We start from the raw sequence: 25,164 nt of genomic DNA on the forward strand, positions 1-25,164 counted from the left end.
ATAGCCTTGTCTTTCAATAAGCTTTTAGGAAAAGCAGGATTCTCTCCTTCCGCCTTCACTTATCATTTGCTTTTTCATATTGGATATTCACTTTCTATCTTACTGTGCCTTTTTTCTTCCTCCTAGCCCCTTAACAAAAGGTACAGGCCATAAAGATTTAGACCTTTTTGCAAATTGTGCTGGTGTTTCATATGCTTAACCTGCCATCTCAAGGTTCTGAGTCGGTACCTGTGTTTTTCAGACGTTTGTGGTCAGGAAAAACAGGGGACAGAAACAGGGTCAACCCACAGAAGGCTTCAGGGTCTGGCCTCTGCAGAAGACAGCTGAATTCTGCCTCCTATAACTGAGCAGATGCCTTGCTTGAAGAAGAAAAGAGAGGGATGTGGGGAGGTATACTGATTTTATTTCCTCGGTTGGAGATGATAACCAGAGCAGATTGGGTTCAGACATGGTCCTAGCTCTTCTGAACAAAAACAAAAACAAACAAACAAAAAACCCTGTTATTTACTTGTATTACTCATATCAATTTTTAACGTTAGGCTTTGTATACTTCATCTTAGTTTAATAATCCAGGGTCGTCATTTTACAAATGAAAGATGAAAGGCCCAGAAAATCTGGTTTTTGTTCTTTGAGGTTGCATAGTTAATTAAATGGCAGAAGTGGGAAGCCCCTGCAGTTCCTATTAACTCCACTTATCAGTGAAGGCATGGGACTTGCAGGGGTGTGGTGCACTCAGGGAGCACACAGGGCTGGAGCAGTGTCAAGATGACACAGGCTGGGGCTTTCCATCAGGACTACAGAGCTTAGTGTTCTCTTAACCCCACTCATGCTTGAGGCAGGGGCACAGGAGCCTGCCAGGAGTGGAATTTCTCCTCTGTGCTTTGCAGGAAATGAATGAGGTTCAGGTCTCTGTAAAGATAGCCTGTGCTTTGCAAAGTAGAATGAAAGATAAAAACAAACGCCTGTGCGCTTCCCCATACCTGGGGAACAGCGAGCCTGTGGAATAATGGGCCCTCTGTCTTGCAGGCAGGAATTTGCCCCACGGCTAAGTACAGTTGGCAATGCAGGTAGATACTGGCTGCCTTCAGGAAGCAGGTCTCTGGGTGCAGGGGCTGCAGGAGCTGATGGCAGCCTTGCCCTAGGAGCTGCTGAGCGTGGCTGCTGTTTCCTCATGGGGTGGCTGCACTTTGGCGAAACGCTGCTTTACGCTGAGCACGGCTTGCTGTGAAGTTCTGGCGAGTCACAGCAGATTCAAAACGCACAGGAGGTACTTATTCTTCCAGCTCCAGGAGAATGTTTTTGGCCAGTGATTTCCACAACTCGTGGATAGAAACAAAGGAACACAGGGAGAGGAGAGGAATGAGAAGTTTGCCCCAGCGAGGAGAGCCCTGGGGTCAGAAAATGAGGCTGGCCCTGGGCCGGCGGCTTGGTGCTGCCCTTCACCGCCGCTCTGTGGCCAATTTGCGAATGTCCTTGCGGCCGCACCTGGCTTTCACAGCATAATTCAGTTGAGCGGGGATGGGAAATAAACAGGAAAGTGTGAGTCAGGGGGAGTCTAAACACAATCTCCAGCCAGGGGCCTTGCTAGCCTTGTGTTTGGGAAAATTCCCATGTGCCTGGCTGTATTTAATGCACAGACATGGGCTCCTGGGAAGAGCAGGCTCCCCAGAGAGCCCCGGACCGGGAGCAGCGGGGTCCCCCAGCATCTTGGTGGCGAAGCGCAGGTGGGACGCCAGGCCTCAGAGGCTGCAGATGGAGGCTGAGCTGGGACCTCCTGCAGATCCACTCTTCGTGCCACCTGGAAGGCCAGCGTTTCCTTTGGGATCTGTACAATGTCATTTTATCTTTTATTTAAATTTTAATTTTTTTTATACAGCTGTTTCTTATTAGTTATCTATTTTATACATATTAGTGTATATATGTCAATCCCAATCTCCCAATTCATCCCACCACCATCACTCCCCACCCCCCCGCCCCACCACTTTCCCCCCTTAGTGTCTATATGTTTGTTCTCTACATCTGTGTCTCTATTTCTGCCTTGAAAACCATTTCATCTGTACCATTTTTCTAGATTCCACATATATGCGTTAATGTACGATATTTGTTTTTCTATTTCTGACTCAGTTCACTCTGTATGACAGTCTCTAGGTCCATCCACGTCTCTACAAATGACCCAATTTCGTTCCTTTTTATGGCTGAGTAATATTCCATTGTATATATGTACCACATCTTCTTTATCCACTCGTCTATCAATGGGCATTTAGGTTGCTTCCATGACCTGGCTATTGTAAATAGAGCTGCAGTGAACATTGGGGTACATGTGTCCTTTTGAATTATGGTTTTCTCAGGGTATATGCCCAGTAGTGGGATTGCTGGATCATATGGTAATTCTTTTTTTAGTTTTTTAAGGGACCTCCATACTGTTCTCCATAATGGCTATATCATTTTACATTCCCACCAACAGTGCAAGAGGGTTCCCTTTTCTCCACACCCTCTCCAGCATTTGTTTGTAGAATTTCTGATGATGCCCATTCTAACGGGTGTGAGGTGATACCTCATTGTAGTTTTGATTTGCATTTCTCTAATGATTAGTGATGTTGAACAGCTTTTCATGTGCCTCTTGGCCATCTGTATGTCTTCTTTGGAGAAATGTTTATTTAGGTCTTCTGCCCAATTTTTGACTGGGTTTGTTTTTTTAATATTGAGCTGCATGAGCTGTTTAAATATTTTGGAGATTAATCCTTTGTCTCTTGATTCATTTGCAAATATTTTCTCCCATTCTGAGGGTTGTCTTTTCATCTTGTTTATAGTTTGTTTGCTGTGCAAAAGCTTTTAAGTTTCATTAGGACCCATTTGTTTATTTTTACTTTCATTACTCTAGGAGGTGGGTCAAAAAAGATCTTGCTGTGATATATGTCAAAGAGTGTTCTTCCTATGTTTTCCTCTAAGAGTTTTATAGTGTCTGGTCTTATATTTAGGCCTTTAATCCATTTTGAGTTTATTTTTGTATATGGTATTAGGGAGTGTTCTAATTTCATTCTTTTACATGTAGCTGTCCATGTAGTTTTCCCAGAACCACTTATTGAAGAGACTGTCTTTTCTCCATTGTATATCCTTGCCTCCTTTGTCACAGATTAGTTGACCATAGGTGCATGGGTTTATCTGGGCTTTCTATCCTGTTCCATTGATCTGTATTTCTGTTGTTGTGCCAGTACCATATTGTCTTAATTACTGTAGCTTTGTAGTATAGTCTGAAGTCAGGGAGTCTGATTCCTCCAGCTCCGTTGTTTTTTTTTTTTTTTTGCAGTACGTGGGCCTCTCACTCTTGTGGCCTCTCCCGTTCCGGAGCACAGGCTCCGGACGTGCAGACTCAGCGGCCATGGCTCATGAGCCCAGCCGCTCCACGGCATGTGGGATCTTCCCAGACCGGGGCACGAACCCATGTCCCCTGCATCGGCAGGTGGACTCCCAACCACTGCGCCACCAGGGAAGCCCCAGCTCTCTTTTTTTCTCTCAAGATTGCTTTGGCTATTCAGGGTCTTTTGTGTCTCCGTACAGATTTTAAGATTTTTTGCTCTAGTTCTGTAAAAAGTGCCATTGGTAATTTGATAGGGATTGCACTGAATCTGTAGATTGCTTTGGGTATTAGAGTCATTTTCATAATATTGATTCTTCCAATCCAAGAACATGGTATATCTCTCCATCTGTTTGTGTCATCTTTGATTTCTTTCCTCAGTGTCTTATAATTTTCTGAGTACAGGACTTTTACCTCCTTATGTAGGTTTATTACTAAGTATTTTATTCTTTTTGTTTCAATGGTGAATGGGATTGTTTCTTAATTTCTCTTTCTGATCTTTCATTGTTAGTGTATAGGAATGCAAGAGATTTCTGTGCATTAATTTTGTATCCTGCAACTTTACCAAATTCATTGATTAGCTCTAGTAGTTTTCTGGTGGCATCTTTAGGATTCTCTATATATAATATCATGTCATCTGCAAACAGTGACAGCTTTACTTCTTCTTTTCCGATTTGGATTCCTTTTATTTCTCTTTCTTCTCTGATTGCCATGGCTAGGACTTCCAAAACTATGTTGAATAATAGTGGCGAGAGTGGACATCCTTGTGTTGTTCATGATCTTAGAGGAAATGCTTTCGGTTTTTAACCATTGAGAATGATGTTGGCTATGGGTTTGTCATATATGGCCTTTATTATATTGAGGTAGGTTCCCTCTATGCCCACTTCCTGGAAAATTTTTATCAAGAGTTATCAAGAGTTTTTATCATAATTTGACAAAATTCAGAAGCTTTTTCTGCTTCTTTTGAGATGATCATATGGTTTTTATTCTTCAGTTTGTTAGTATGGTGTATCACATTCATTGATTTGCGTATATTGAAGAATCCTTGCATCCCTGGGATAAATCCCACTTAATCATGGTGTATGATCCTTTTCATGTGTTGTTGGATTCTGTTTGCTAGTATTTTTTGAGGATTTTTGCATCTATATTCATCAGTGACATTGAATTTTCTCTTTTTGTAGTAGCTTCGCCTGGTTTTGGTATCAGGGTGATGGTGGCCTCGTAGAATGAGTTTGGGAGTGTTCATTCCTCTGCAATTTTTTTCCCTTTTTTTTTTTATGGTACGCGGGCCTCTCACTGTTGTGTCCTCTCCCGTTGCGGAGCACAGGCTCCAGACGCGCAGGCTCAGTGGCTATGGCTCACAGGCCCAGCCGCTCCACGACATGTGGGATCTTCCCGGACCGGGGCACGAACCCGTGTCCCCTGCATCAGCAGGCGGACTCTCAACCACTGCGCCACCAGGGAAGCCCCATTCCTCTGCAACTTTTTGGAGGAGTTTGAGAAGGATGGGTGTTAGCTCTTCTCTAGATGTTTGATAGCATTCACCTGTGAAGCCATCTGATCCTGGACTTTTGTTTGTTGGAAGATTTTTAATCACTGTATCAATTTCATTATTTGTGACTGGTCTGTTCATATTTTCTATTCCTCCTGGTTCAGTCTTGGAAGGTTATTCCTTTCTAAGAATTTGTCCATTTCTTCCAAGTTGTCCATTTTATTGGCACAGAGTTAACTGTAGTAGTCTCTTATGATGCTTTGGATTTCTGCGGTGTCCATTGTAACTTCTCCTTTTTCATTTCTAATTTTACTGATTTGAGTCCTCTCTTTTTCTTGATGAGTCTGGCTAAAGGTTTATCAATTTTGTTTCTCTTCTCAAAGAGCCAGCTTTTAGTTTTATTGATCTTTGCTGTTGTTTTCTTTGTTTCTATTTTGCTTATTTCTGCTCTGATCTTTATGATTTCATTTCTTCTACTAACTGGGTTTTTTGTTTGTTTGTTATTCTTTCTCTAGTTCCTTTAGGTGTAAGGTTAGATCATTTATTTGAGATTTTTCTTGTTTCTTGAGGTACAATTGTACTGATATAAAGTCCCCCACTATTATTGTGTTACTGTCGATGTCCTCTTTTATAGCTGTTAGCATTTGTCTTATGTATTGAGGTGCTCCTATGTTGGGTGCATATATATTTATAATTGTTTTATCTTCTTCTTGGATTGATCCCTTGATCATTATGTAGTGTCCTTCCTTGTCTCTTGTAACATTCTTTATTTTAAAGTCTTTTTATCTGGTATGAGTATAGCTACTCGAGCTTTCTTTTGATTTCCATTTGCATGGAATATCTTTTTCCATCCCCTCACTTTCAGTCTGTATGTGTCCCTAGGTCTGAAGTGGGTCTCTTGTAGACAGCATATATATGGGTCTTATTTTTGTATCCATTCAGCGAGCCTGTGTCTTTTGGTTGGAGCATTTAATCTATTTACATTTAAGGCAGTTATCAACATGTATGTTCCTATTACCATTTTCTTAATTGTTTTGGGTTTGTTATTGTAAGTCCTTTGCTTCTCTTGTGTTTCCTGCATAGAAAAGTTCCTTTAGTATTTGTTGTAGAACTGGTTTGGTGGTGCTAAATTCTCTTAGCTTTTGCTCATCTGTGAAGCTTTTGATTTCTCCATTGAATCTGAATGAGATCCTTGCCGGGTAGAGTAATCTTGGTTGTAGGTTCTTCCCTTTCATCACTTTAAATATATCATGCCACTCCCTTCTGGCTTGTAGAGTTTCTGCTGAGAAATCAGCTGTTAACCTTATGGGAGTTCCCTTGTATGTGATTTGTCATTTTTCCCTTGTTGCTGTTAATAATTTTTCTTTGTCTTTAATTTTTGTCAGTTTGATTACTATGTGTCTCAGCATGTTTCTCCTTGGGTTTATTCTGCCTGGGACTCTCTGTGCTTCCTGGACTTGGGTGGCTATTTCCTTTCCCATGTTAGGGAAGTTTTCAACTATAATCTCTTCAAACATTTTCTCAGGTCCTTTCTAGCCCTCTTCTCCTTCTGGGACCCCTATAATGCAAATCTTGGTGTGTTTAATGTTGTCCCAGGGGTCTCCTAGGCTGTCTTCATTTCTTTTCACTCTTCTTTCTTTATTCTGTTCTGCGGCAGTGATTTCCACCATTCTGTCTTCCAGATCACTTATCCATTCTTCTCCCTCAGTTATTCTGCTACTGATTCCTTCTAGTGTATTCTTCCCTTCAGTTATTGTATTGTTCTTCTCTGTTTGTTTGTTCTTCAATTCGTCTAGGTGTTTGTTAAACATTTCTTGTGTCTTCTTGATCTTTGCCTCCATCCTTTTGCCAAGGTCCTGGATCATGTTCACTATCATTATTCTGAATTCTTTTTCTGGAAGGTTGCCTGTCTCCACTTCATTTAGTTGTTTTTCTGGGGTTTTATCTTGTTCCTACATCTGGTACATAGTCCTCTGCCTTTTCATTTTGTCTGTCTTTCTGTGAATATGGTTTTCATTCCATAGGCTGCAGAATTGTAATTCTTCTTGCTTCTGCTGTCTGCCCTCTCTTCTTTTCTCTTAATCCACAGAATTTTAGGATCTCCCTCCCAAGTCCTGTTGACCTTGTGTTTAGTTAAAATGGTCATAGTTGGTTCATCATGGGTTATTGCATTAATTTTGATTTTTAAAATTGTCTCATTAAAATATTATTTTATCTTGATTATTGAGTTCGGTGGGGAGGAGCCTTCAATTTTGCACCCGAGGAGAGTACCTCACTCTCCTCACCCCAGTAGCTGCCTGTGTGTCACCCCAGGGACTTCACATCTCATGGGGTGACCTCCAGCCACAGAGCCCAGAAGAGGCAGAGTTGGGAAAGCCCAGCTCCCAGGCTTCACTTCTGCACATACGCAGTGTGTCACTGGAGCCGTTCCCCAGCTCTGGCAGTCACGTCTGGACCAATCCTCCAACCACTCCTGCTCCCTGGAGGGGATGCAACCTTGCTCTCACTCTAGGCAGCCTGTGCCTGGAGATAAACCTGCCAGCTTAATCATTTTTCCACTTGGATAATCCCTCCTTTCTACTACTTTGGCATAGTAGAAAGCGAGGAGCCGGGGGAGGCTGGGCTTGGTGCATTGCACAGAGGCTTTTAGAAGCCATGCAAGAGAGAGAAGTATTAGCCCTAAGCTGCTGTTTAGGACAGAGAAGTTAGACATCGCTGGTGTCTATACAATATTCTTTCTCCATTGCTGTCCTGGATGCAAGATGTGAGCTTCTCATTCTGGCACTTCAGGCAGGACCAAATGACAGCAAAACCCAGAAATCTTTTCTGATGCTGAGGACCAACTAGTCACTCTTGGAGACTGACAAAGCAGAAAGGTAAAGAAAGAATTGATCAGCAGCTCTGATTTATAACGTGACCGGGTTCCAAAAACCCATCAGCTCTAAATCTTCACTTGTACAGAGTGGTGGGGTCCCCATGCCCTCCACCCATCCAGAGACCAAATGAAATTCTTCTCAGTGGAATTTATGCCATTTCTGCTTACCTCTCTCTCTTCAGTGAAAAGAGAGACCATTAGGAAAAAGGAAGTCTACAAAAGAAAGTAAAATCAGTTTTGCAGTAGATTTGAGTTTTAGAAATAATTTCCGTGAAGAATTGTCCCGCTGATATTAGGTCTGGGTCTTAATGATGGAGTCGTTTCCTTTTAATCATTGCTGTCTTATAAATGTCTGTCTGGAATGCAGCCACGGGCAGGGGCTGCTGTCTGGCTTCTTTGTGGTCGGCCTCGGGGGAAAGGGTAGCCACAAGATGTTCCCACCCTTCTGTGTACCCTCAGGAATTTGAAAATAAAACTCATGTGAAAACAAGAACAGCAACTTCCTTCTCCCTGCAGCCACATGCCTTGGTTGACCATGTCCTGAATGGTTAGCTTTGGAAAAGGCACCTCCCTTACCAGCCCAGCAGCCAGAGGTGCTGCCATTTCTGTAACAAATTACCTGTTAAACACTCAGACCCAACGAGCAAGAATGATTTTAAAAGGCTCGGGAGGATTTTAGACTAATTGAGGGAGAACTTGCCCAACGTGTGTCCCTTCTCCGTGGCTGTTCTTTTATTTCAAGGTGGTAACAGTGATGGTGACCATTTGCTGGTGGGGGTATTTAAGGAACAGAAGGTTCTCTGTTGTCAGAATCGCCCCTCCTGTGCAGAAGAGTGGGTAGGAGGTTAGAGAAAAAGATGGAGGAAACGTCCGTCTGTAAAGCGGAAAACCAAGAAGGTTTATGGGCAGAGACTGTGAGCCTCGAATTAGATTGAGAGTGAAGAGGTATCCGTAGGATAGTTTAAAAAAGAAATGAATTTCAGACAAATGGAAAGATGTGTATTGCTCTGTAGAGTAAGTGAAGCACTTCTGGAATTTGTTTTCCTAAGTGCCAGTAGTGATTGACATGTAATATTATAAAAACTAAAATTTACAGAAGAGAGTATGATTGCAGGTCAGTAGCTTTGGGGCACATCCCTGACCTTTTTAAGGTGCAATCAGAGAAAAGGTCAGAGGATCATCTCTAGCTTGGGAACTCAGTGGACAGGGTGGGAGGATTTGGTGACCGGCCGGCGTGGTCCTCTCCAGTCTCCTTCTGGCGTGCCTCCCTTTACTTTGGAGCCTGGAAGGCAGACCCATTCTGGAATAGAAGATGCGCTGGGTTCTGGAAGTAGGGACCAAGGCATTTGTGGAGGCTTTGGGTTTTCTTTAGCATCGTTTGCTTAGAGGTCTCTAGGCAGTCACTCGCTGGATAGGGTTGAAAGTCAGGGTACCATGCATCCATTTTTCTCCTTCTGAGGGCACGGGTGTGGTCTGGTTTTCAGCAGGACCAGCTGCTTCCTGACTTCCAAAGTGGAGTCACAGTGGTCCAGGGCTGTGACCGTGGACCGGAAGCTTCCTCCCCATCAAACGGGTTCTGCAACATCCCAGTTCTCCAGTGAACATTCAGCTCAGTGATTCCACAAGCCATTTAATAAATCTGTCTGGGTTTTGTTTGTTTGTTTGTTTGTTTGCTTAAAGCTGGAGTTGGTTCAGTTCTCTGCAGCTGAACTCTGACAGATACGTGGGGTCTGATTTGCTGTTTTGGTGGAAGTTGTAGTGCCTGCCCCTTCTTCACGTTCTAGAAAATATGGCAAGTAGTGGTAGATCCAGACTGATGACTTTTAGAGACTTGGCAGTGAACTGGAGAATGAACTGGCGGTGTGGTTTCCCAACTGTGTTCCTCAGAGCTCTGGAGTTTTGTGGAGTTTTCTCTACTCTAAATGTCGTACTTTCATAAAAGATTTCATTTGGCAAATGAGCTATGCTGAACTGCTAACACCCACACAGTAAAAAACATTAAGTAGACCAAGGGGCGTTGGAGAATAAGGAAAGAGAGAAGTTATGAAGAAATTTCCTTTCGATAACAGGAGTCCTCGAGTACTTCTATTTGGCTATATCGGGTGAGTCAAAAAGATTGTCTCTTAGGTTTTTTGCACTTGATATCATGAATGTGCTGAAAGGTAATTTTTTTAAAAAGTGAATCAATCTTTAAGCTAAGGGAGAAAAAATGGATTTGGGACAGGGAATTAACCACTGAAAGGAATATTTCAAGAATTCCTCTGGTATAGCAAAACATGTTTTTGTGATAGAAGTAATCACCCCCCAATTTTCCTTTACAAGCTTGGATTTTCATATATGAGGTTTTCTGAAAGAAGGGAGGACTCATCCAAGTTTACCCACTTGGCTCTTAAATTCACCCATATGAAAGAATGTTCTTGCAAAAGATTGTGTAGAGTCATGATTTGTTTGTACTTACTTTAAAAAATAAAGTTAGTCAGATGCCTTTCGAAACCCCTTGCTATTAACATTCCTGGGTTGAAACTTTAGAACAGATTACTCAGACTTTGAGGAAATGATGTAGTTAATGCGGAACCTACAGAGTTCCGTGCCCTTTACCGACATCTCAAGGATTGCTTTGCAGACAGGTTGCAGGTAGGGAAAGCATCAATGAAGGTGAATAGAAGGTTTGGTGGAATCTAAGGGTCGGAGCCCTCCCCAAGCCACCATTAATTTACAGGGTCTGCCGTCTGTTGGCTGAGTACCAGTGAAAAGACTTGCAGAAGACTTGGGGTGTACTGTGTCTGTTCCCTCCTTTACAACCGGGGTGTTGCTAAACCTGGACCACAGGTCACCTTTTTGTAAACTTAACAGCAAACATTTCTAAACTGCAGGTGGAGCTACAGGGCTAAATAGCTGGAAAGGTGACTTCGGTTTCCTAAGCTATTTCAGAAAATCAGTCTGCCTATAAGCCAGTGTGAAATATTTCTCTCTCTCTGTCACAGCCATGAAACCCCATTCAAACCCAGAGACCTAGATAATGTTTATGCTTTTTTTTCTGATGTTAAAATACCCTTATTCAAAAAAGAACTGTTCATCGAGTTTCATAAGACAACAGAAGAAAGCAAGGCAAGTTTTATCTGTGTAAGGTATAAATATACTTCTCTACATCCAAAATAGATTTGATTTGGCGTAAAACAGTAATGGTATATAAGAACCATTAAAACAAGAATTAATACAAGTAGCAGTTGGGCATCATATGTGTGCCAGGAAAATTAGGATAAGAATAATTGCTGTAATTGCAACCGAGACAAAAAAAGAAGATGAAAGGATTAACGTGTAATGAGCTCCATGAATTTCATGATTTAAGAAGAGGTTTAATGCAGGGGACACGGGTTCGTGCCCCGGTCCGGGAGGATCCCACGTGCCACGGGGCGGCTGGGCCCGTGAGCCATGGCCGCTGAGCCTGCGCGTCCAGAGCCTGTGCTCCGCAACGGGAGAGGCCCCAACAGTGAGAGGCCCGCGTACCGCAAAAAAGAAAAAAAAAAAAAAAAAGAAGAGGTTTATAGCAGCCCATTTAGAACATTATAGTCCAAGAACCCCTGTATCTTAATGCTGTTGACATCATATTATGTAATAGACAGTTATATTTAACAGTTGTTTTATGGAAAGCTTCTTTGTCTAAAACTTCAAAATCCAAGGACATAGTATGAAACCATCTTTTTAGAGGTTATGTCTTTTGGACTCTGTAGGTTTCTAGTGATCTAATCTGATACATGGAAAGAGTTCATACCGTCTTGATAATTCACCTGGCCCCCAGGTGGTTGGCCCTTGGCAATTAATCATCTCATCAGGGTGGGTAACTTCAGATAGAGAGGAATATTTGAGAAGCATGTCATGACTGAAGGCTTGAAAGGAAAAAGAGAGTTGAAGAAGAAATCTCTCCCGGAATTCCAAATTCCTAATAATACCAACTGTTACTCTGTACTCTCTCCAGGGATGAGGTTGAAAGTATCTGGATTGAGATGATGTACTCTGATATACTCCGCTACAGTTTGGTTGGAACAAGAGATGAGACATTGAACTACTTTTGGGGGAAAAAATTTCATTTACCAGTTGCTGTTGTTTTCCTTTGCCTCAAAAACTCTACCTAAAATCTGTTGACTATGCCTTGCTATTTTTTCTGGTAAGTGCAAAATTCATTGCACCCTTAAGGGTTTCTTGCCAAGTTAGTTTGTTTTTTAAAAGCTGACTTTAAAACATAATCCTTTACATGCATCTAATTCTATAAGAGTTCGCACACATTTTTTGCACCTGCTTTTTAAAGATGATTCTATGGACTGCTAAAAATAATATTAAGATGCAAGCCAGCTTTGTGTCATATACCCAAGTAAAATTCCATCCATGGTGCCCTCATGCTAAACGTGGCCTCCAGAGAGCTGCCTGCTGACATCTGGAAACTGAGATTTGTGGCAGCTTCTTCTATTTCAGGCAGAGTGTAAGAACAGAGGGAACTTCACATCTGTGTTGTTAGAGGGTAGATGTATAGCTTCTTAGGCAAAGAAATTGGTGATTTTCCATCGAATTTCTCAAGTAAGCTCTGTGACAGGGGATTGCAGCTAAGTGGCTTCGGGTCTGGAGATGAGGTCCTGTCCACCTCACCTATCTGCATGAGGTCCAGTCTCCATTCCAGAAGCTGCTTTTGAGCACGACAGTAGGTGAGTGCCAAGGCGCCACCACAATGGTCTTTAGTTTCTTATCAGTTTGAGCTGCTCTCTGAGGGGCTGTTATTGGCCAAACTGTATCTTCCCCTATTCCCCCACCTCCAAGTTTGTATGTTGAAGTCCTAACCCCTAGTACCTCAGAATGTGACTGTCTTAGGAGAAAGGCCTTTAAAAAGGTAATTAAGTTAGAATGAGGGCACAAGGGTGGGCCCTCATCCGATAGGACTGGTGTCCTTATAAAAAGAGAAGGTTAGGACACAGGCAGGTGCAGAGGGAAGGCCATGTGAGGACACAGGGGGAAGACTGCCATCTATGAACCAAGGAGAGAAGCCTCCGAAGAAACCAATCCAGCCGACACCTTGGTCTCGGACTTCTAGCCTTCGGAACAGTGAGAGAACAGATTTCTGTTGTGAAGCCCCCCAGTCTGTGGAGCTTTGATATGGCGGCCCCAGCACACTAACACAGGGACTCAGGACACTCTTTTCCTCCTACTTCCTTTGTCATATGAGGGGGCAGTCAGGTTTATGGCAGTTGTCACAAACTTCAAGTATTTCTTTCTTCAAGACAGTAAAATTAGATTCGTCAAGGTTTCTGTTTATTTGAAGTTGAGTTTTATTCTATCCTCTTCCACCTTTGCTCATGCATCAACTTGGTTTCTTAGCATTGCAAGGGGAAATCTTAAACTCCTGGGACAGGTTCATCTTCCGTGACTGCTTTTCTGTCTGACGTCTCCCCAGCCCCATCCTCAGATCTAGCAAATGAACGTTGCTTCACATCTAAGTGACTTCACCGGATTCCATCAAGAAAAGCTCCGAATGTCATCATGCCGAGTTTGAGGTCTCAGGAGTTTGGTGATGTCATTAAAAATGATACTCCCACCCACTTTCAGAATTTTTCTAGGGTGTTAATTGGCTTTCAGACGTCTCTGGCTAAATGTCTCCCAGTAATATTAAAACTAAACATGATAGAAATAAATCCTTCATTTTTTTTTTTCCTCCACAAGTTTTGCCCATTTCTCAATTTGTTTTCTCCATTCATGTATTTATGCATTTATTAAGAATCTGTTCAGTTCCTGGCACTGTTAAAGGTGTCATGGTGAGTTATTTAAAAAATATATGAAATCTGGTTCTTGTATTCAAGGAATTTTCAGTAAACTAAAGACACATGGTAACCATGTAAGGTCTTTAAAATGTACATAAATCAAAGAGTACACAGATGAAGCTGTGCGTACACCCAGCCATACTGGCCTCTTGGCTGTGCCGCATCAGGAATAGACCCGTGCTGCTCTCTCTGTCTGGATTCAGCCCCCATTCACAGGCCCCCATGTCTGCATGGCCCCTCCTCACTTCATTCAGAGCTAAGCTCAAATGGCCTCATCAGAGAGCCCTCCCCTGAGTAAGATGGGACCCACCCTGCCAATCCTTTTTGCATCCTTTCTCATGACACATCATTTGGGACAGTGGTTCTCAAATTTTAGCCGAGATATTATTAAAACACAGACGTCTGGCTCTGCTTATCGCATTTATGGTTCAGTGGACCTGGGGTGAGACCCAAGAATTTGCAGCTCTAGCTAGTTCCTAGGTGATGCTGGCGCTTCTGGTCAGGGGATCGCTGATTCAGGGTAATATTGTGCCCTAGGAAAGATGTTAACGTGTCATTACAATGTAGCACCACATGAGGGCGCTTTCATCAGTTCACAGTAGGGGATGGAAAGTAGTCCTCCTACTTTGGCAGGAAAACGTGGAGGCCTTAAATGTCTGGCCTGGTCCACGTCCTTGAACTAGAGTATTTAATTCCAGCCCACGTGACTGGCAGGACCGTCACAAGAAGTATGGGGATACACAGCCTCCTGCAGCAAGCCGTGGAGCCAACCTGCTAAGCTAGGACTGTCTTGTCTTCTGCTCTGTGCAGTTCCTGTTTCTGATCCCTACTTGATCGGTGAACTACCTTTATCTTGCACCTCATCACCCAGCTTGACACACTTGGAAATGTCGGTAGAGCCAACAGTGGAAAGGTAGCTGGACTCTTCACAGGACTTCATGCCTCTCTCTACCATGTCCCAGTTTCCTCAATTCAGGTGTTCCCCCCACCAGCGTCCTGCCCTTGTCTGCCCCGGGGGAACCCTGGCCCCAGTCATGGTCAGTTAACACCCAGGTATTGGTACTGCTTGTTGTACTGACAAGGCAGAGGCAGATGGACGAGGCCAGGGCTGAAGACTTTCCTGGAGGAGAGAGTTCCCTTGGTTTTGCATGATTCTAGAGTAGCGTTCTTTCATGTGCTTTCATTTGCCTTCATAAAGAGAGTCAAGTAATATAGGAACCTTTTTAAGAGGAAAAGAGTTCAATTATACATATTAATTGAGTACATTTTAAATACCTGCAATACACATGGTGCTGTATTAGGTAGGAAGAAAGGAAATCATTCTTTTGACCAACACTGACTGAGTTCCTACTAAGACAGCCCTGGGTGCCATCAACAAAAGAGTCACAACCTCTAGAGCTTCTATTCTGTTGGGAGAGGCGGAGGATAAACAAATAAAATAGGGAATAGATGGTATAAGTACTAAGGAGTAAAAATAAAATAGGGGCAGGGGTATAGGGAGTGCTGAAGAGATGAAGGTGTTAGAGTTGTCATTCTGAAAAGGATGGACAGGGAGAGCATCACCGAGAAAGTGGCACGTGAGCCATGATCCAGAGCGCGTGAAGATGTGAGCCGCACAGATGTCTGGAGGAGGAGAATTCCAGGCAGAGGGATCAGCCAGTGCAAAGACTTTGCGCAAGGGCACACCAAGGGCATTCAGGGAACAGCAAGGAGACCACTGTGACTGGAGTCAGTCTGTAACAGAGGAGTAGGGAATGAGGTTGGAGAAGCCCCGGGAGCCGAACAGTATAGGGCTTTGACAACGGCAAAGGCTTGGGCTGCACTGTCCTCATCGTGATGGGAATGGCTATATTGCAGAATTATGAGCAGTGGCATCGCTCCCATTTTAAAGATTGTATTGTGGCTGCTGGGTGTGGAATAGACTAAAGGGGGCCTGGGCACATGTTGCGAAGACCAGTTAGGAGTCTTGGCATAATGTGGGGAGATGACAAGGTTAGCAGTGGAAGCGGTGAGAAGAATTTGGATTCTGTAGGTGTTTTGAAATTAGAGTAAGAAGGATCCCTGCCATGCAGGGGATCTAATGAAGGAGGCTTACATATAAGAAATCACCACAGCAGCTAATACTTACTGAGCACTGACTCTATGCCAGATACATGAATCTAACACACGGTACAGCAAAGCCAGGATCTGAACCCTGGCGGTCTGTCTGCAGAGCCCACATGCTAAACCACTACACTGAAAAGAGAAAGCAAGAAGAAGGCAGAAAACAGTGGAATAATATCTTCAGAAGCCTGGGGAAAATATCACTTTGAATGAATATTTCTTTAACTGGCAAAATTATTACTTAAGGGTGAGGGCAAAAAGAAGACGTTTGCAGGTAAATGGATTAAGAGTATTTAGCATTCACAGGCTCTGGCTGAAAGAACTAGTAGCATATGTATTTCACACAAAAATCCTCAACAAAATATTAGCAAATCAGATCCAAAAATGTATTAAAAAAATACATCACCACTGAGTGGGATTTATTCCAGGTATGCAAGGCTGGTTCAGTGTTTGAAATACAATCAGTGTAATCTACCATATCAACAGGCTAAAGAAGAAAAAATCATATGATTATATCAATTGGCACATAAAAAGCATTTGAAAGAAACCAATACCCATACATGATTTTTAAAAAACTCCTAGCAAACTAGGAATGGAGGGGAACTTTCTCACATCATAAAGAGCATCTACAAAAAAAACCCTACTGCTAACATCATACTTAATAACGAGAGACTGAAAGCTTTCTCTCGAAGTTTGGGAACATGGCAGGAATGTCCAACCTCACCACTCTTATTCAACATAATTCGGGAAGTTCTAGCCAGTTCAGCAGACAAGAAAAAGGAATAAAAAGCATGCCATTTGGAAAAGAAAATATAAAACTCTCTGTTTCCAAGTGATGTTATCCACATAGAAAATCCCAAAGAATGTACCAAAACAACAACAATGACAACAACCCTCTTGGAGAATAAGTGAGTTCAGCAAGGTCACAGGATCCAGGATTAACATACAAACTCAACTGCATTTCTGTATGCTAACAGCAAACACCTGGAAGCTAAAACAAAAAGCATAATAACATTCACAGTTGCTCTGAAGAAAATTAAATATTAAGTATAAATCTAACAAAACATGGATAGGATCCGTATGCTGAAAATTACAATATACTGAGGAAAGTAATCAAAGACCTAATAAGTGAAGAAACACGGTTTTCATCAATTGGAAGCCTCAGCAAAGTAAAGATGTCTGTTTTCCCCAAATTGATCTATAGGATTAAAACAATTCCTATTAAAATCACAGCAAGATTTTTTTTTGAAACATACACAAGCTTATTCTGAAATTTATATAAAAAGGCAAAGGAGCCTTTTATAGAATATTTAGAATAGCTAAGACAATTTTGAAAAAGAATAGAACGCGAGAACTCAATCTACCTGATTTCAAGCCTTACCATAGAGCTATAGAAATCAAGACTGTACCATATTAGCAGGGGGGTAGACACACAGATCAAGGAAACAGAATAGAGAACCCAGAAATACACCCATAAAATTATGCTGAACTGATTTTTGACAAAATTGCAAAAGCAATTCAATGAAAGAAAGACGGCTTTTTCAACAAGTCATACTGGATCGACTGGACATCCACAGGCAGAAAAGAGAACTTTAACCTAATTCTCACACTAGTACAAAAATTAACTCAAAATAGATCATGGACTTTATTTATTTATTTATTTTTGCGCTACGCAGGCCTCTCACTGTTGTGGCCTCTCCCGTTGCGGAGCACAGGCTCCAGACGCGCAGGCTCAGCGGCCATGGCTCATGGGCCCAGCCGCTCCGTGGCACGTGGGATCTTCCAGGACCAGGGCACGAACCCATGTCCCCTGCAGGCGGACTCTCAACCACTGCGCCACCAGGGAATCCCTAGATCATGGACTTTAATGTAAAATGTAAAACTATAAAAACCTTTAGAAAAAGATAAGAGATGTTATTCTGGACTTGGAGCTTTGTGAAGAGTTCTTAGATGTGACACCGAAAGCACAATCCATAAAAAGAAAAACTAGACCTTCTCCAAAGAAGTGTCCAAAAAAATGGACCTTGTTAAGATGAAAATATAAGCTACAATCTGGGAGAAAAATATTTGTAGTCATGTAACTGACAAAGGACTAATATTTAAAATATACAAAGAACTCAAACTCAACAGTAAAAAATCAAACAATCCAATTAGAAAATGGACAAAATACGGTAAGAGACATTTCAACTGGAAAGGATGCACGGATAGTAAATAAGGACATGGAAATATGTTCATCATTAGCTTTTTGGGAGGTGCAGATTTAAACATAGTGCAGAGACATCACTACACATATGTCAGAGTGGTTGAAATTTAAAATAATGATAACAGCAAGTGTTAACAAGGATGCAGATAAACTGGGTCACTCATACATTGCTGTTGGGAATGTAAAATGGTAGTCACTCCGGAAAACAGTTTTACAGTTTCTTTTAAAACTAAAAATGGGGGCTTCCCTGGTGGCGCAGTGGTTGAGAGTCTGCCTGCCGATGTAGGGGACGTGGGTTCATGCCCCGGTCCGGGAAGATCCCATCATGCCGCGGAGCGGCTGGGCCCGTGAGCCATGGCCGCTGAGCCTGCGCATCTGGAGCCTGTGCTCCGCAACGGGAGAGGCCACAACAGTGAGAGGCCCGCGTACCGCAAAAAAAAAAAAAAACCAAAGAAAACTAAAAATGGCTTATAGTAGGACTCAGCATTTACAGTATTTGGCTTTTATCTCAGGAAAATGAACACTTATATTCACCAAGAAACTCGTACATGGATGTTAACAGCAGCTTTGTTTGTAATACCAACAGCTGGAAACTATGCAAATGTCCTTCAGTGGGCGAATAGTAAGTAAGATGCAGTACCTCCGTACCTTGGAATACTGCTGCCATAAAAAGGGACAGACTGTTGATTCTTGCAACATCTTGGATGTACCTGAAGGGGATTATTCAGTGTCTGTGGGGGGGTGGGGGAAAGCACCAATTTCTAAAGGTACTATTCCATTTACTTAAAACACTATTTAAATAAAATTATACAAATGGGGAACAAATTAGTAGTTGCCAGGGGTTAAGGGGTTTCTACACAGGGGTAGCATGAGGGGGACTTGTTACGATGATACAATTATGTATTGTGATTGGGGTAGTAGTCACACAGTTAAATTTCATAGAATTACACACACATGTAAATCTGAGTAAGCTCTGTGGGTGGTTCCAATGCCAACGGCCTGGTTTTGTTATTATACAAGAGGTCATCATTGGTGGAAGTAGGGGAAGGGTGCGTGGGACCTCCCTGTATATTTCTTTCCAACTTTCTGTGAATCTGTAATTATTTCAAAATAAAAAAATGGAAAAAAATTTACTAAGAAGTGTAATAAACCTAGGAGGAAGAAGCAGAGTATGTGAAGTGATGGTGAGAAAAATAAATTGGTAACCTTGTTTTCCAGAAAACTGTAAATAAGTGTCAATCCCAATGAATTCTTTAAGGGAGTTAAAAAGCAGAATAAAGGGCTTCCCTGGTGGCGCAGTGGTTGAGAGTCCGCCTGCCGATGCAGGGGAAACGGGTTCGTGCCCCGGTCCGGGAGGATCCCACATGCCGCGGAGTGGCTGGCCCGTGAGCCGTGGCCGCTGAGCCTGCGCATCCGGAGCCTGTGCTCCGCAACAGGAGAGGCCACAACAGTGAGAGGCCCACGTACCGCAAAAAAAAGCAGAATAAAATAAAAATACCAGAGAGAAACAAGGTCAGACCAGAGAGCGTGATCAGAGTAAACGCATTCTGAAAGCTTCTTATTACCTAAGAGGACAGAAAACCAAATATTTGAAGTGTCTTTATGATGAAAAGGTAGGACAGCATCTAAACCAACAATGCTATTTTAATTCATACTAAAATCACTTACTGAGTATCTGCTGTATGTCTGGAAACCTACTAACGTCACTAATTCTTATCATAATTTTGAAAGAAAGTCGTTTTATCCCCTTTTCATTGATGAAGCAGAGCCTAAATGGGGGTGAATGACATATACGGAAGGTCATAGCAGGAAGTGGCAAAGCCAGGATTTGAACCCTGGGCTCTCTGATGCGTAAGCCTTTGTTCTTATAACTCCACTATGCCCTCCTGGGCATGATGAATATTGAAATAAGTTAATTTTCTAAAGAGAATGCTTGCAGCGATTTGAAGGTGAAATATTTTGACTTCTTATGGAATGAAATATGAATCATCTCTAAATTATGGGAAAAACAGAAAGCTTTCCAACTATGGGCAAAAACTTACTGCAAAATAGAAAGCTTTCAGGACTTCCCTGGTGGCGCAGTGGTTAAGAATCTGCCTGCCAATGCAGGGGACATGGGTTCAACCCCTGGTCCGGGAAGATCCCACATGCCACGGAGCAACTAAGCCCGTGCGCCACAACTACTGAGCCCACGTGCCACAGCTACTGAAGCCCGTGTGCCTGGAGCCCGTGCTCCGCAACAAGAGAAACCACCACAATGGGAAGCCCACTCACCGCAACGAAGAGTAGCCCCTGCTCGCCACAACTAGAGAAAGCCCGCGTGCAGCAAAGAAGACCCAACACAGCCAGAAGGAAGGGAGGGAGGGAGGAAGGAAGGGAGGAAGGAAGGAAGGAAGGAAGGAAGGAAGGAAGGAAGGAAGGAAAGAAGGAAATGTATTAAAAAATATTTCTCCCCCCCAAAAAATATAGAAAACTTTCATGTCTTCCCTTCTCCTTTGTCAGTGCTAAACAGTCCTTGTGAAGCTGGGTATCTCAGGAGTCCATACTTCAACTAGTTGTGTTACCTGGAAGAATAAAGAGCATCAATTAACATTCAAATTTAATGTTTTCTCGGTAAAGCTATGAGCATAGAAATATAATTTTTAAATCTTATCCTGTGTGGATGAGATAAAGGTGATTTTTAAAATTTAATTTAATTTTTAATTGAAATATAGTTGATTTACAATGTTGTGTTAATGCTGTACAGCAAAGTGACTCAGTTCTACATATATATACCTTATTTTTCATATTCTTTTCCATTATGGTTTATCAGAGGATATTGAATCTAGTTCCCTGTGCTGTACAGTAGGACCTTGCTGCTTATTCATTCTATATATACCAATTTTCATCTGTTAATCCCAAACTCCCACTCCATCCCTCTCCCTCCCCACTCCCTCTTGACAGGCACCAGTCTCTTCTCTATGTCCATTCTGTTTCTGTTTCATAGATAGGTTCATTTGTGTCATATTTTAGTTTCCATCAGTGATATCATATGGTATTTGTCTTTCTCTTTCTGACTTAACTTCACTTAGTATGATAGTTTGTAGGTCCGTCCATGTTACTGCACATGGCATTATTTCATTCTTTTTTATGGCTGAGTAATATTCCATTGTATATATGTACCATATCTTGTTTATCCATTCATCTGTTGATGGGCATTTAGGTTGTTTCCATGTCTTGGTTATTGTGAATAGTGCTGCTATGAACATAGCAGTGCATGTATCTTTTTGAATTATGGTTTTGTCTGGATATATGCCCAGGAGTGGGATTGCTGGATCATATGGCAATTCTAATTTTAGTTTCCTGAGGAACCTCAATACTGTTTTCCATAGTGGCTGTACTAACTTACATTCCTACCAACAGTGTAGGAGTGTTCCCTTTTCTAGGAGGTGGTATTTTGAAGATCAAAGAAAACCACACGTCTATCGAACCCTTGGTTAATTTCCCATTTGTAAATCTTATTTCTGTTTCTCCGGATGCTAAAATGATCTTGAAGCCCAAGTATTCTAAGATACATTTTCACACACACACATATTCACAGAGCATGTGGTGAGAACACACACACATGCACGAGCACGCATACAGACACACACACAGGTTGATAATGGATCCTTAGGAAAGAGGTGTTAGGGCTTAGTTTCTCCTGTTTGTTGACAGGTGTGAATAAAAGAAACCTGAAGATTCATCTTTGATCTGGCAAACTTTTTCTCCTTCTTTTAGTCTGGAGTAAATGGCTAAATAAAGCTCTCCATTTTATAGGACTGAAGAGAAGGAGTACTTTGATGTTACTTGAAACATTGTTCAGCAGAAGCTTCTATTTACTGGCTCATAAAAGATTTTATGCCTCATCTGTCGTACTTCGGATGACTCTAGCAAATGTACTGGGAGAAGATTTGAAATGTGTTGCTTCCTGAAGTTAGAATTATAATCAGGTGTATTATTGAACCATCCAGCTTTCCTTAATGTGTACAGCTTTCTGCGCTGGCAGGAAGTCTTGAAGTTAAACTCAAAGAGAACATTAAGCAAAATGTAGCCTTAGACTCTGAAAACATGGTGATCACCCACCTCTTTGTGCACAGACTTCAGGATGTGTGTGCCCAGCTCTTCCACAACAGTTTTATCTGATGAAATAACAGGAACACCTGTCACGGGCTGAGCTCACCGCCATCTATGAAAACATCAGGAACATTCTGATCCCAGCTCTGTTATGGAACAACTCAGAGACCTTGGCCAAATCTTGCCTCCTTGTTAGGCTTCAGTTTCCTCATCTGCAAAATCTTGACCCACTTCCCAGGAGATCTCAGAAAAAGATTGGCACTAGAGAGATGGTTATGAAAAGCATAAAAATTTCCAGAAATTCTTATTGATAATTTAAAAAAGGGACCATTGGTTTATGTTGTGCCCTTGATAAAGGGCACTCTTTCAACAAGGCAAAAACAAAAGGAAAGTACCAGAAAGAAAGAATTTCCCAAAAGACAGGCAGCCATGGCCCTAGTGCTCTGATTCTTCATGTCCAGCCCCGTTTTAGAGTCAGTGCTTTTCCAAAGGGTCACCTTCAGTGCAGTCTTAACAGCACTCACCATTCACATGGCCATGGTCATGAAGAGTGACCAGGGAGCTCTGCCTTACCCAAGTGGACCTATGAAAAGTGGCTCCACTGACAATTGGTTTATCTTTTTTTTCTTTTAATTGTTTTTCTTTAGATCTTTATTATTTATTTTTGGCTGCGTTGGGTCTTTGTTGCTGAGTGCGGGCTTTCTCTAGTCATGGTGAGCAGGGCCTACTCTTCATTGCGGTGCACGGGCTTCTCATTGTGGTGGCTTCTCTTGTTGCGGAGCACGGGCTCTAGGGCTTCAGTAGTTGTGGCACGCGGGCTTAGTTGCTCGGCAGCATGTGAGATCTTCCCGGACCAGGGCTCGAACCCGTGTCCCCTGCATTGGCAGGTGGATTCTTAACCACTACACCACGAGGGAAGTCCCTGTTTATCTTTTTCTTAACAAAAGATAAAAAGGTATTTCTGAAATTTTTGTTTGAGACTCTTAATTTTTTAATGAATGGCCATTAAAATATTTTTTCTCATTTTTTTTATTCAATAAGGTTCACCTGGTCAACATAGTTATTAATTCTCTTATACATTAACCTTGAGAAGTCAGATAGCATATACTAAAAGCACAGACTCTGAAGCCAGATTGCTCGGGTTCACAACCCAGCTCCATCATCTACCACTATGTGATGCTGGTCAAATTACATCACTACACTTTGCCTCAACTTCCTCATCTATAAATGGGAATAGAAGTAGAACCTACTTCACAGTGTTGCTGTAAGGAGCAAATGAGTTTATGTTAATTGCTCAGTGTGATGCCTGAACCATAGTAAGTACTACATAGTTGGGACCATTATTAAGTATCAATATTTCTTAAAACCACTGTGGGCAGGGCTTCCCTGGTGGTGCAGTGGTTGAGAGTCCGCCTGCCGATGCAGGGGACGCGGGTTCGTGCCCCGGTCCGGGAAGATCCCACATGCCGCGGAGCGGCTGGGCCCGTGAGCCGTGGCCGCTGAGCCTGCGTGTCCAGAGCCTGTGCTCCTCAGCGGGAGAGGCCACAGCAGTGAGAGGCCCGTGTACCGCAAAAAACAACAACAACAACAACACTGTGGGCAGATAAATCGTGAGCTATCAGCTCACCTTCAAAATGTACCTGGAACCTGACCACTTTTTACCCCTTCTGCCCCTAGTCCACCACCACTCCTTGCTGGGCCTGTTGCAGTAGCCTCCTAACTGGTTCTCCTGCTTTCATTCTTGCCACCAACAATCTCCATAGAGCAACCTGAGTAGTCATCCCAACCCCTGAGTCACATCACATCACTCCTCTGCTCCATGTGCTTCATGACCCATCATCTGTTCAAAGTACCGGCCGTCCACCATCTGGATGAGTTCAGGTTTCTCCACCATCTGGCATCATCTTACGCTACCCTGTTCTCGTCCCTCTGCTCCAACTACTGACATCTTGGTAGTTCCTTTTTTTTTTTTTTTTTAAACATCTTTATTGGAGTATAATTGCTTTACAATGGTGTGTTAGTTTCTGCTTCGTAACAAAGTGAATCAGCTCTATGTGTACATATATCCCCATATGTCCTCCCTCTTGCGTCTGCCTCCCACCCTCCCTATCCCACCCCTCTAGGTGGTCACAAAGCACTAAGCTGATCTCCCAGTGCTATGCGGCTGCTTCCAACTAGCTATTTTATGTTTCGTAGTATATATAAGTCCATACCACTCTCTCACTTCGTCCCAGCTTACCCTTCCCCCTCCCCATGTCCTCAAGTCCAGTCTCTACGTCTGTGTCTTTATTCCTGTCCTGCCCCTAGGTTCTTCCTAACCTCTTTTTTGTTTTTTTTAGATTCCTTATATATGTGTTAGCATATGGTATTTGGTTTTCTTTTTCTGACTTACTTCACTCTGCTGACAGACTCTAGGTCCATCCACCTCACTACAAGTAACACAGTTTTGTTTCTCTTTATGGCTAATATTCCATTGTATATATGTGCCACATCTTCTTTATTCGTTCATCTGTCGATGGGCACTTGGATTGCTTCCATGTCCTGCCTATTGTAAATAGTGCTGCAATGAAAATTGTGGTACATGACTTTTTGAATTATGGTTTTCTCATGGTATATTCCCAGTAGTGGGATAGCTGGGTCGTGTGGTAGTTCTATTTTTAGTTTTTTAAGGAACCTCCTTACTGTTCTCCGTAGTGGCTGTATCAATTTACATTCCCACCAACAGTGCAGGAGGGTTCCCTTTTCTCCACACCCTCTCCAGCATTTATTGTTTGTAGATTTTTTGATGATGGCCATACTGACCAGTGTGAGGTGATACCTCATTGTAGTTTTGATTTGCATTTCTCTAATGACTAGTGATGTTGAGCAACCTTTCGTGTGTTTGTGGCAATCTGTATGTCTTCTTTGGAGAAATGTCGATTTAGGTCTTCTGCCCATTTTTGGATTGGGTTGTTTGTTTTTATGATATTGAGCTGCATGAGCTGTTTGTAAATTTTGGAGATTACTCCTTTGTCAGTTGCTTCGCTTGCAAACATTTTCTCCCATTCTGAGGGTTGTCTTTTCATCTTGTTTATGGTCTCCTTTGCTGTGCAAAAGCTTTTAAGTTTCATTAGGTCCCATTTGTTTATTTTGGTTTTTATTTCCATTTCTCTAGGAGGTGGGTCAAAAAGGATCTCGCTGTGATTTATGTCATAGAGTGTTCTGCCTATGTTTTCCTCTGAGAGTTTTATAGTGTCT

General features: G+C 42.4%; 1 protein-coding gene across 12 annotated transcripts in view; it reads left to right on the top strand.

Annotated features, from left to right (window-relative positions):
- KIAA1217 overlaps window positions 1-25,164 on the top strand; it is a 497,456-nt gene that overhangs the window by 327,766 nt on the left and 144,526 nt on the right. The gene's annotated exons all lie outside the window — the stretch shown is intronic.

Source organism: Leucopleurus acutus (genome assembly GCF_964270905.1).
Source record: "Leucopleurus acutus genome assembly, chromosome: 1".
Taxonomy (NCBI): Eukaryota; Metazoa; Chordata; class Mammalia; order Artiodactyla; family Delphinidae; genus Leucopleurus; species Leucopleurus acutus.